This window comes from Sminthopsis crassicaudata, chromosome 4, assembly GCF_048593235.1.
Source record: "Sminthopsis crassicaudata isolate SCR6 chromosome 4, ASM4859323v1, whole genome shotgun sequence".
Lineage (NCBI taxonomy): Eukaryota > Metazoa > Chordata > Mammalia > Dasyuromorphia > Dasyuridae > Sminthopsis > Sminthopsis crassicaudata.
In genome coordinates this window covers 415,228,199-415,241,857 of record NC_133620.1, presented here as the reverse complement: position 1 = coordinate 415,241,857, position 13,659 = coordinate 415,228,199, and the positions used below count along the sequence as shown (strand labels likewise).

General features: G+C 37.3%; 1 long non-coding RNA gene across 1 annotated transcript in view; it reads left to right on the top strand.

Moving 5' to 3' along the window:
- Positions 1 to 13,659, top strand: part of LOC141541406 (uncharacterized) — a 33,342-nt gene that overhangs the window by 8,439 nt on the left and 11,244 nt on the right. Inside the window, exon 2 of the long non-coding RNA XR_012481781.1 lies at positions 285 to 351. This is a non-coding gene — a long non-coding RNA (uncharacterized LOC141541406). The remainder of the gene's footprint in view (positions 1 to 284; positions 352 to 13,659) is intronic.

Here is a 13,659-nt window from a genome sequence, read left to right as displayed (position 1 = left end):
AGTAGCTTTCCTAAATCAAGGAATTTCTCATGTTTTCCAAATCTGCCATTTTGAGAACTTCTTTACAGCCAAATGTAATCAGAAGAGGATGGGCTGGACCCCTGGGCTTAGCTGTCTTGGGAAGGTGCTTGTTTTGAATCATACCCATTTTGTTCTTATTTTCCCCTTGTTATTAGCAGTGGAATGAACCCAGTCTTCCCTCAAGATTATTTCGAGGCTGGTATAATTCTCAAAAATCCTTCCCTATTGTAATATAATCACTCTATGCTTTCATTTTTGCCTAGGAAGTCCAATGAAGTGTTAAAGCATTTTGACCAGGAATTTTCTCTGGAATCAAAGGAATTTTGAAAGGTATCCACTCTATTCTGTGTATCAAATACTGTGAACTGCTCTGGTTGTTTAAGTTATCAAAATAGTGTACTTTGTGTACTCAGCTGCTTTCTGAATTTGAAAAACTTAGACTATATCTTCAAAAGAGTTTTTTTCCCTTCAAATACTAGTTATTCTTAAGACCAACTGACTTCCACAACATAAGGTTTGAGCATTTGGCTGTTTCCTCCCTACTCCCCTCCCCCCCTTCCCACATCACCCAGACTTACACAAAGAAATATTGGGTGGGACCCAATCTGCTTGGGGAACAGTCTGGAAATTTTTTCCATTTCCTTTCATTCTTCTTCCTCTGAAGGCTTCAATCTTAGTTTTCTTTTTTTTTTTTTTGAAAAAGGCTATATTGTGGTCTTAAATGCTATTGGAGTGGTTATAATTAGTCATTAAGAAATCAGCTTTCTTACTCTCTAATTTTGTTGGAGACTGAGATTTATATCTACGCTTTTCTTCTCTTATGGTAGAGTTCTACAAAGACTGGATCATGAAAGATGAATGCTTTTTGTATCCTTAATAAAAGGGGACAGAAATAGATTGGCTAATATAAACAGTTTGGAATGGAAAGTGTCAACTGTGAGATGATGTGTGACAAGTATTGCTAATAGAAACTCAGGCCTTGTGAATGTTAACCTAACCACCTTCTCTTGTTGCTGAATCAGTTTGAATAAACCAAATGACCTTCTCCATGAATATATGGGATGACACCTCCTAGTTAGTTATGTATATGTAATATTAGAATTATTAAAATTGTTTAATTACTGGATCAGATGAACTATTAACATTATTTTAGGAGATATTGAATGTAATTTTTATTGATTCCATGATGTAATGTGCTCTTTCTAATGTTCTGGAAGGATTTTTAGTTGGTATGCTTTAGTGCATTTAAGTAAGACATTACTATTTCAAGTACCATGATTTCAGTAAGATGAATAGGTACTGTAATGACTTCATGTATTGTTGTAATCAAAAAGTTTATCACTTGGTGGCCAGCTTTTTGATGATGAACCATTTTTTCTTTTCTTTCAAACTTAGCTATGTTCATGTTCAGAACTGGTTATCTGTATCATATCTGTACAACGTAACTCTGCTGGATACTTTCCTCTTCTTATTCAGTAATAAGGATCAGGCATAGTCAGTCTCACATTAACTTCAGTGGTTATTGACCCTACCCAATAGTAAAGATCATGTACTAGGGAAACACCAAGCTCTCTTTGAGTCTTTGTGAGCTAGTAACCTCTTTCTCCTATGTCTATCCTTTTTATGGGTGACAGTACAAGGACAATCAGATAGAGGAAAACTACTTTTGCAATATGTATTCGGATGGACATTCCATTAAACTGGTTCATCGGTATATATGTCTTGGCCAAATATTACATATGGCCAAAGGTCTCTTCTATCTTTAGACCTCATCCAGGAAGAGCAAATCTTTCTTGCTTCTAAAAAGAGATATTTAGAAATCACAATTATCATTTGGCTTTCCCAAAATTTCTTCATCTAAGATAGAGATGAATAAGTTACCTGTGAAAAAAACCCCAATAAATTCCCAGTCATGGGCTGGACAGCTGGCTATTGGAGTGCAAGGGCTAAAAGCCAGAACACATTCAGTGTGACCAAGTCCCAAGACCTAGCTGCCCACAAACAAAAAAGTCCCTTACAAAACAGAAAGATTCCAGTGAGCACAGCAGGGGAATCCTCAACTTATTAAAATTTTTTAAAGAGATTTCAATTAATTGAAGTTCTGACACAGGCAAACAGCTTTGTACTCTTTCTCCTCCTCACTCTCCTCCTCTTTTATAAAGTGAATAAATCATTTAGCCCACAGGGAAACCAAATAACACAGGATGTAGGCACTCAACATGAACACACACACACACACACACACAGATATTGTTTTGGAACAAGAATATCTGAGGAAAAAAACACTAAGATTAAGTAGTTTGAGTATTGGATATTCCATGATAAGCTGGATTTGAATCTCACTTTTGATACAAGGCAAGCCTCTTAACTTTCTAAAGCCTTAGTCTTCTCATATGTAAAATGGAGATAACTGTTGTAGTATCTACCTCCCAAGCTTATTGTGAGACTCTAATTTAAAATATTTTGAAAATTTACACTATAAAAATATTACTTATTATTAAGGTCAGAGGTTCTTAACCTGGAGTCCATGAACATGTAAAAAACATTTTTATAAAGTATCTCAATGTAATTGGTTTCCTTTATAATCTTATACATTTTATTTTATATTTTTATAAGCATTGGTCTGGTCCATAAGTTCACCAAACTGACAAATGTTCCACGACTCAATAAAGATTAACTTCTGACTGGGTTTTCTCTCCAGTGTACATGTATGGGAATGGGGGTGGGGATGGAAAAGGATTCAAATTTAAGGTAGAGTAGAAAAGACATTGTAATTATCATCAAATTGCCTGTGTCATTTTAAATTAAGTCACTCCCTCCTCTGGGTCTCAGTTTCCTCATCTGTAAAACAGCCCTGCACAAGATGATCACCAGGCTACCTCAGTGAGCTTCATTGCATTTGGTCTTCAGAGAGGGCAGGTTCTGCCCTCTATAACCACAGTCCCCTTTTCCTTCTGTCAATGTCCTAATATGCTTGAGGTCACAAAGACCATTCAGCAGTTGAGGTTAAGAATACTCTATTTACAATCAAGGGTAAAGTACCCATCTCTACTTGCACTTTGAAGACAGAAAAAAACAATGATTGCAACAAGTGGGCACACATCTGTGAATGTCTGCACATTCTATGAGTGACTACCACATACATATGTCCACTCATATATCACCCTCTGTAGTCTGGGAAGAATTGTCAGAACCTACAATTCCATGGCAAATAGGTTTAAATGTTGCCCAGGGCCACTCAGCTACTAATATATATAAGTGACCAGAGGCAGATTTCAACTCAGATCTTGCTGACTCCCAGGCCAGGCTCTCTATCTGCTGCATCATCTAGTTGCCTCAAGAATAGATTCTACATCAAAACAATAACTTCATTCTCACTATTTTGATGTTTGTTTGAGTTGATTCTCAGGAGGAAAAATAAACTGCATTGGAGTGAATGGATAGATCTCTGATGGTCACAATTATAAGCACGGTGACTTCTGGGTGGAGAAGGTATTTTGAGACTGGAGACTTTGTTATCCTGCCAATCCTCTTTCATAGGATCGTAACAGAGTTCCAATGTAAGGGAACCATTGAAATCTTTGAGTACATTTTACAGATGAGGAAACTAAGGTCCCAGAAGAGTTAAAATATCTTGCCCAGGATCACACAGCTAGTAAGTCTCTTAGTAGAATTCAAACTGGTTTTCCTGATTTCAGGTCAGGTGCCTTATCTGTTATGCCAGCTATTTGCCTTAGTAATTTCTTAAGTATCACACAGCAAGTATATGTTATAGACAGGATCTTAATGCAGGCCTTCCTCACTCCAAGACCTGGGTCTCTAACCCTTATTCCAACCTGCCTCATGAATTTCTCTGTTGTGGTACAATTATGAAATTCACTTGAGAAATATCAATCAATCAATAAAGAAGCATTTCTTAGCTGCCAATAGATTGCCTAATTGTTTAGAGATATAAAGAAAAAAGTAAGACAGCCTTTGTCTTTAAGGAACTCACATTTTATGGGATAAACAGCTTATAAGTCTCTAGCTGAATACAAAATATTTGCAAAATAAATACAGTCATTTGGAAGAGGGAAGAGGAAGGCAGGGAGGGAGTTTCAGAAAAGGCTTCCTATAGAAGGGGATGTTTGAGTTGAATCCAGAAGCACAGATGTATTTACTTCCCACACTGGGGGCTGCTCTTGTGTTCTCACCATCTTGAAATTGGCTGGATTGCTAACTCTTAAGACTCCTTTTGTTGGTGTCCCATGAGGCTGGTTTTGACTGACACCTCTCCAACCTACCCGTTCTCCCTCCCCTCTCCCCACCTCAGTGTCTAAGAAGTCTATTCTAGGAGATAAGAATAGGAAGGACTATAACATACCCAATAAAGCTAAGACTTTTTCTTATTTTCTGAAAATTTTTGAAAGAGGTGAGGTTGTGTACCTATGACATTGGTAGAAGACCACCAGACTTGGAAGGCAAATGCATAGATACCCATTTACACTCTTAACAAGGCATTTATGTATGTGCACTTGCATTTGCACAAAAATGTACTCTTCATATGAATATTCTCATGTCTCATTATCAGGGACAAACATTTCTATACAGACTTTTGATAACCTTAGTCCTGAATTTTGAATTTCCCTAAGATAAAGGAATTCAGGACCTAGGTTAAAAGTAAGAGAAAAGAAAAGAAAAGTAAGAGAAAGCTAGAACTGGAGAGTAATGAACTAGACAAGGAAGACAAAAAGTGGCTTCAATTTAGATAGAAATGATGGGTTTAATCTTGGGCACAGCACTAAGTGATGATCCTTATTCTATAAAACAATAAGATTTTATTAAAGTCCTACTAGTGTTGAGTACCATGCCAGGTACTAGAAAGTAAAGTCGATAGTGAATTGATCCTGGTCCTATTGTAACTTAAAGTTTAGGGCTGGAGTGGGAGGATGAAGAGGTGCATGTGGGGAGACCAAAAAAGATACATGGGTGAGGGGCAAGTACTAACATATGGGAAGATAATAGAATTGGGACTTATGGAATTTCAGAGAAGACTAGTACTTCTGCTGTGAGGGTTTGCAGAAGCCTTTAAGGGCTGCTTATCCTCCTTTGGTGTTCACCTTTACCCAACTTTCATCTGTGACTTCAAGAAATATGCACAATAATCACATCCTAATAAACCATCTTGACAGATGGGCTAAACCAGGTTGAGGGTAACAGGTATCAGCCAGGTTGAGGGTAACAGGTGTCAGATCCAGAGGTGAGTCGGGGCATGTCTATTCCAAACATGTAAAGACTTTCCATGGCAGAATGGACAGATGAGATGAATTTGTTCCAATGACCTGGCCCCATTGATGACACAAGATCATCTATTGTACCTTGGACCATCACCAGTTGTATTGACTTTTGTCCTATTAATTTTAAGTCCTTTGATGACTTAGGAAGAACAGAGGGGCTGATGATTTTGTCCAAACCTGCCTTGCTTAAATCCAATTTACATGCAAGTGAAGGCTTCACCCATGATGTCATGAAGGATGAACAACAGCCAACAGTGGCTCCATAGACCAGGGAATTTCGTTGCTGCCATTTTTACCAGTACTGGATAGGGGAAGGGAAGTGATTGCTCTGGGTTGTGTTGTGGAGAAAAAGAGAAACATCAGCACCACCAATGGCTCTAGGAAGCTCAGAGGAATTTGTACAAACTATGGAAGCAGACTGAGAAAGAGGGAATAGATTTGTTTCAAGAAAGTCAAACTCTGGAATAAAGCGATAAAAGTCATTTAGGCTTGAGCTAAAAGGGGAAACCCTTAGTTTGCCTTTGGCTGGACCTTTAAGGAGACCATGCTTGACCACTTGTTGGGCCTGGTGTAGAGGGAATAATCTTGTGAGGGTATAAATGGGATTAAATGACACCAGAATCATTTCTGGTAGAACACAAGTCCTGTATATTCTGCCTTTGAAACTTAGCCTGGGTATGTGGTTTCTGAAAGGCCCAAATTGACTTTCTGGGGCAGGTGCATAGGGATCTCAAAGGTTAGACTGTTCCTCATGATTATAGAGGAAGAAGCTTTACACCAGCCTGGGATGGTGGCTGGGTTGGTTCCTGGGGATACTAGAGTCTTTTTCATTCTAGTCTTTTTTTTTTTTTTTCTGAGGCAATTGAGGTTAAGTGACTTTCCCAGAAGCACAGAGCTAGAAGTATTAAGTGTCTGAGACCAGATTTGAACTCAGGTCCTCTTGACTTCAGGGCTGGTGCTCTATCTACTGCACCACCTAGTTTCCCCTCATCAAAGTCCTGTACCACTTCCAAGGGTTCCAGGACACTGATCCCCACCCCCTTCCTATTTGTCTGAACCGTTCTGAGATGACTTTTGAAAGAAATCAATACCCATTTACTGTTTGTTTTTCAAGTGCTTAGCCCTAGGGATTCTAAGACAAAAGTGAAATAGTTCCTATCCACTAGGTGTTTATATTCCAGCATAGGCAACAATGTGTGCATTAAAAGATAGAAGATATATACAAAGTAGACACTATCATACTCTTCACAATCGCACTTGGGGTTTTCTTGGCAAAGATACTGCAGTGGCTTGCCAATTCCTTCTCCAGCCCATTTTATAGATAAGGAAACTGAGGCAAAAATAATTAAGTAACCTGCCGAGGATCACACAGCTAATAAGTATCTCAGGCTGGATTTGAATTCAGACCCCAGACCCAATGCTCTATCCACTATGCCTCTTAAAGACTATACAAAATAATTTCAGGGAGCATAAGGCATTAGCAGCTTTGTCTGGAAGTGGGGATGAGGGAGTCAGGGAAGTTCTCCTACTTACTTTGGAAGATGGTGGCTAGAGTTGAATTTTGAAAGAAGTCAGGGATTCCAAGAGGAAGAAATGAGGAAAGAGCATTCCCTTCAGGAGGTACAACCAGTGCAAACTTGGACTGTCCAAGCAAGTAGGTCTGGGTAATGTATAATGTATAGGAAAATGAAAATGATAAGAAAGGGATATGTTGTGACAACTCAATAGTTCATCCTAGAGATAATGGAGGTAAGTAGGTTCTCCATTGTGCTTTTTTTTCACCTTATCTGTGTGACTATAAACTATGAGGACAGGTCCTGGGACTTTTACTTTTAACCCATGATTTCAATATTTGTCAACATTTATTTGATTGAATGGTACAGAAAATTAGTGATTCTCTCCTTCTGGCTTTTCTACATATTTCTGAAGGCCAGCTTTTCTCCCCTTAGCCATCTGTAATTCCTGGGACTAAAAAATCAAAGAATAAGAGACCCAGATTGTGTATTAAAAATAGTTTTCAGGACAGTACCAGCTTACTGGAAAGACTGCTAAATTTGGAATTAAAAGCCCTGGGTTCAAATTTTGATTTTGACAATTTCTACTTGTGGGACTTTGGACAAATTGCCTTTCTCTGGGCCTATTTTCTGATCAATAAAATTAGGCAGATTGGACAAATGCCTTCTAAAGTCCTTTATGCTCTAATGCTATAATTTCCTATGTACCACTTGTATTTCCTTTCCCCCTAGCAACCGGTAGACTTATCCTGCTAGGACTAGTGATTGTGATATTGTATTATTTAATCAAAATTCCAGAGACAGGTTAAAATAGTGCCATTTTAACTCTAGACATGCATATCATCGTGTGCTTCTCTATTTTAGCAGCCTGACTGGTCTTAGGCCTTTTGTCTAGGACAGATGATCTCGAAGGCCCCTTCTAGTTAAAATCCATGATTTAATATGAAGCTGGAAAATTAGCGAACTTTTTTGCCTCAATTATTCTTCAGGTGCCTCATCCCTCTATTAGATCTTTCTTTTTAAGAAATTTTTTGATATCTTGTGTTGTTACATCATCTAAATTTTCTTTGGTATTCCTCCTTCTCCCCTCTTCCAGGGAGCCATTATACAAAATAAGAATTCTTAAAAATCAAAAAAGAAAGAAGATAGAGAGGGAAAAAAGGAAAACTACTCAGGACATCAAAAATAAATCTAAATGTATATGCAATGTTCCATTCTCAGGTACCTCCTTTTCAAAGGAATAGGAGGAGGTGAGGGGGCATTTTCAGCCAAGCCTCTTAGAAGTAATCTGGGATGAGAGAGGGAGACAAGTATTGACTAATAGGTCAGACTTCCAAGATCCTTGACTTCCAAAGGTCAGAGATTTTGTCTAACAGTATCCTTAAAACAAATATATGTCTCTATTGGGAGCTATTATAAGGCATATCTCAAACCTGGAAGTTCCAGAAGCACAGTTTGGGTGCTTATGCTTACCTGGTCATTCATTCTTTGAGTCAGCAAGCATGTCTAATGCTTTTCTATTTAGGGAGTTCCATTTTAGGGGATTTAGAACCTGGATCATTGATTCTTCTGTGGCTTCTTTTTCTCACTCGTTGCTCCATTACTGGTTAAAATCTCTTGTCTGTTTCCTAGATTGGCTTCTCACCTGTGTTGCACAGGACCTGATCATTCCTTACCACTTGTTTGCCACTTTTAGCATTGGAGGAAAGGACTAAAGGGTAAACAATATTCTTTTGTCTTCCATTTCACCCTCTTGTTTTCTAGCTGCTCAAGTGCTGCATCTTCAGCCACTGTTAGCTATGATGCTGTCCTGTATTCTTTGTTCTCTTCTTAAATTTTCTGAGCACACCAACTTTTGGAAATTTTACAGGCAAGGCTTCCCAGAATATGAAACTTCTGCCTTATTCTTTCACTTGAGCCATACTATTAGTCTTTTTGGTTCATTGGGATCTGTCAGAGTTTTTGTTCCAGGGACATAACATCGGTGAATTAGGGTCAACTCCACACCAAATATTAGGATAGATTTAGGGAAGTATAATAAATTTTTCAGGTCTATTATTTTTATTACAATATTTTTGCAGTATGCAAAATTTACCTTAATACATACTTTACTTACTGATTTACATAGAAGGGAGAATTACCTGTGAAAAAGTCATAGCATAGGATAGGCAGGCAGATATTATTTTCCAGATGCGGAAACACAGAAACAAAGAGCTTAAATAGCTTGCTCAGAGTGTCCAACACAAAGTAATGGAGCTGGAAATATAATCAGATTTGTCATTCCTTTTCCTGCACTTTTTCCACCATAGTGCTTCTGGAAATCTTGTAATACTTGGTATAATACTATGCTATTATGGAAATATTCTATATGTTTATCCAATTAGGCCCACTGCTAGGTAGAACCATCACTCTGAAAGCTAGGGCTAGTGCCAGTTATGCTAATACTATTTTAAACTGGATATTCATGGGGAAGCAAGAAATGAGCCAGCTGTCATTCTGTCTGCCCCTAGCTCCATTTCCCTAATAAGATTGAAGTAACTAAGGTTTCATTTACTGACAGATTGAGCTCCAGACAATTGTACAGCTTTCTGGAAATAGGTTTTTTATTTTGAAAGATACTAACCAAAATAGTTGCCCTCCAAAATATTTAATGGCTCTGTAAATTTTAAACCAAATCCTTTTGGAGAGCTCTAGAAGAGTCTGTTTCAATGGCAAAGCACAGATGGACATTTATATTTCTCAAAAATGAACATTTTTCAATTAGGAGGTTTGCTAGATGTTAATGTCCTGTGAAAAATGTCTCTGCTATGTTGTTATTTAGCCGGTCACACAAGTGACATTCTTGGGGGTTCACCTCTTTTGTTTGTTCTGTTCCCCTTTTTTTTGGCCACAGCTTTTTTTCCCTGGCTGTAGGAGTTTGATTGCCTAATGTATGCTCAGGGCAAAGACTGAAAGAATTGTTTTATGCAGTCAAGTAGGGATGTGGGTGGGGTGAGAATTTAAAAGAACACTGTGTTCCAAGAAATACAGTAGTCACAAACAGGTCTCAAAAAGCACATTTAGATCTGGTATTTAGTATTGCCCCCATTTCCTGTGAGATCTAAGTGCCTGGAGAGTACAGTCCACATAGCAACAAAGAAATATACCTGCCATATCACACCAGCACCAGCTGTCCTTCCACCCACTCTTTCCCAACCCCCCTCAGTTCCAAAAATACTCCTCTCCATAGATATTAGTTATAATCTTGAAACATAAAGGTATATTCATGAGGGAAATTTATTAGTTTATCAAATGTAAATTGCCCCCTAAGAGAAAAACCATTAAAAGTCATGTTCTTTTTTTTTCTCCCCACATAGACATCTTCCTTCAGAAGAGGTGTTATTCTGTTTTGAATTTTAGTGTTAAGAAGCCCTTTTCTGGGAGTCACTAAATCCAATAAGTATGTTTATTTGGTGGTTGGGGAATAAAGTACAAGTTAGATTAAAATCAACTGCTAATTTTTTTCTGGTCCCTATTAGCTCACTAATCTTTACCCATCTGACATTTGCTTTTTTTTTTTTTTTTTTTTTATTCATTTTTCCAAATTATCCCCTCCCTCCCTCCACTCCCTCCCCCTGATGGCAGGTAATCCCATACATTTTACATGTGTTACAATATAACCTAGATACAATATATGTGTGTAAATACCATTTTCTTGTTGCACATTAATTATTAGCTTCCGAAGGTATAAGTAACCTGGGTAGATAGACAGTAGTGCTAACAATTTACATTCACTTCCCAGTGTTCCTTCTCTGGGTGTAGTTATTTCTGTCCATCATTGATCAACTGGAAGTGAGTTGGATCTTCTTTATGTTGAAGATTTCCACTTCCATCAGAATACATCCTCATACAGTATTGTTGTTGAAGTGTATAGTGATCTTCTGGTTCTGCTCATTTCACTCAGCAACAGTTGATTTAAGTCTCTCCAAGCCTCTCTGTATTCCTCCTGCTGGTCATTTCTTACAGAGCAATAATATTCCATAACCTTCATATACCACAATTTACCCAACCATTCTCCAATTGATGGGCATCCATTCATTTGCTTTTTATCAAGCTGCATTCTTATTTCTCTCCTTTAATGGCATATCTCTTAGAAACAGCTTAATGGATATGAACGGAATAAAAGTGGGTCCCTTTGGGGGTTAAGGAGAACCAGATGCAGTCTCTCCTTTCTAAATTTCTCTTGTTTGTGCAGGAACTGTGTCTTCACTAATCGAGGATGGAGTGGGAACTAATGAAAAAAAGTCAAATGAAGGTGTCCTCCCTGTACCTGATCTAAAACTATATTATAAACCAAGGGTCACCAAAAACATTTGACATTGGCTAAGAAATAGACTAGTTGATCAGAGGAATAGGTTTGGTTCACAGGACAAAATAGTCAATAACTATAGCAATCTAGTGTTTGACAAACCCAAAGATCCCAACTTTTGGGATAGATAAGAATTCACTATTTGACAAAAACTGCCGGGAAATTGAAAATTAGTATGGTAGAAATTAGGCATGGACCCACACTGTATATCAAGATAAGATCAAAATGGGTTCATGATCTAGGCATAAAGAATGAGATTATAAATAAATTAGAAGGACATAGAATAGTTTACCTCTTAGACCTGTAGAAGAGGAAAGAATTTGTGACCAAAGAAGAACTAGAGATCATTATTGATCACAAAATAGAAAAATTTGATGAGATCAAGTTAAAAAGCTTTTGTACAAACAAAACTGATGTAAACAAGATTAGAAGGGAAACAATAAACTGGGAAAACATTTTTACAATTAAAGGTTCTGATACAGGTCTCATTTCCAAAATATATGGAGAATTGGCTCTAATTTATAAGAAATCAAGCCATCTTCAATTGATAAATGGTCAAAGGATATGAAAAGACAATTTTCAAATGAAGAAATTGAAACTATTTCTAGTCATATGAAAGAGTGTTCCAAATCATTATTCATCAAAGAAATGCAAATTAAGACAACTCTGAGATACCACTATATACCTGTCAGATTAGCTAAAATGACAGGAAAAGACAATGATGAATATTGGAGGGAATGTGGGAAAACTAGAACACTGATGCATTATTGGTGGAGTTGTGAACAGATTAAACCATTCTGGAGAGCAATTTGGAACTGTACTCAAAAAGTTATCAAACTGTGCATACCCTTTGATCCAGCAGCGTTACTACGGGGCTTATATCCCAAAGAGATCTTAAAGAAGGGAAAGGGACCTGTATGTGCAAAACTGTTTGTGGCAGCCCTCTTTGTAGTGGCTAGAAACTGGAAATTGAATGGATGCCCATCAATTGGAAAATGGCTGAATAAGTTGTGGTATATGAATGTTATGGAATATTATTGTTCTGTAAGAAATGACTAGCAGGATGATTTTAGAAAGACCTGGAGAGACTTACATGAACTGATGTCGAGTGAAATGAGCAGGACCAGGGCATCATTACACACTTCAGCAACGATACTATATGAGGATGTATTCTGATGGAAGTGGATATCTTCAACAATGAGATGAACCAAATCAGTTGCAATAGAGCAGTAATGAACAGAACCAGCTACACCCAGTGAAAGAACATTGGTAAATGAGTGTGGACCACGACATAGCATTTCCATTTGTTCTGGTATTGTTTGCTTGCATTTTTGTTTTTCTTCTCAGGTTATTTTTACCTTCTTTCTAAATCTGATTATTCTTGTGAAGCAAGATAACTGTACAAATAAGTATACATATATTGTATTTAACATATACTTTAACATATTTAACATGTATTGGACTACCTGCCATCTAGGGGAGGGGGTGAGAGGGAAAGAGGGGAAAATTTGGAACAGAAGTTTTTTTGCAAGGGTTAAAAAATTACCCATGAATATGTTTTGCCAATAAAGAGCTATAATAATAATAATAATAATAATAATAATAATAATAATAATAATAATAAAGGATGGAGTTCCAAGTAGCTACTTAAGGTAGCCAGATAAGTATCCACCAATCAGTGGGAATATATTTTTTTGGGGACTGGGTATTGGATTGAGTATGGCTAGCAGGTCCTCCTTTGTTGTACCCAAACAACCCAAATTAAGATGAGCGGTTTCCTCAGTGAAAATGCCCTATATCAATGAAATCTCTACTATTAGATTGCAATCTACTTGAAAGCAGGAATTAGCTTTTTAACCTGTATTTATATCAGTAGAGATTAACATAATGGCAGGTACATGGTAGGTAAATGTTTATTGACTGGCTATTTACTAGATATCTTCCATGAGAATGGCCAATATCAAATGCCCCATTGTTTTGCTAAATATTCATAGAGAAATATCAAACAAATATTTGCATTGTTGTAAGATTTGTATGATTTTATATGAAACACGCATAGGAAATATTTTGTCCGAATCATCTTTAAAGGAGGAATGACCCTTAAGGTATTATTTTGCTCTCCATAATCAAATATTCTTTATAATCAACAAACTGTAAGCCCAGTGGAATTTTGAAATCTTTGACCCCCTCAGCCAATTGAATGGCTGTAAAAATGTGGCATGATATAGAATATAATTTGAAAAAGCTTGCTTGTTTCCTTCTCAGACCTTCCACAAGTATTCCACTAATGCATGTGTAGATTAAAACCAGAAAGCTTTTGTAGAGTCAGTTAAGTGAATCTACGAGAATGACAGACCTTCTTCTTCTTCTTCCTCTTTTTCTTTCAGAAATTATTGATTATAAGAGATGACTCTCTTAAAGAGGGGAATGGATGAAATACAGGGGGAAATCATTAGTGATACAGAGACAACAAGGCAGCATAGTGGATAAATTCTTGGGT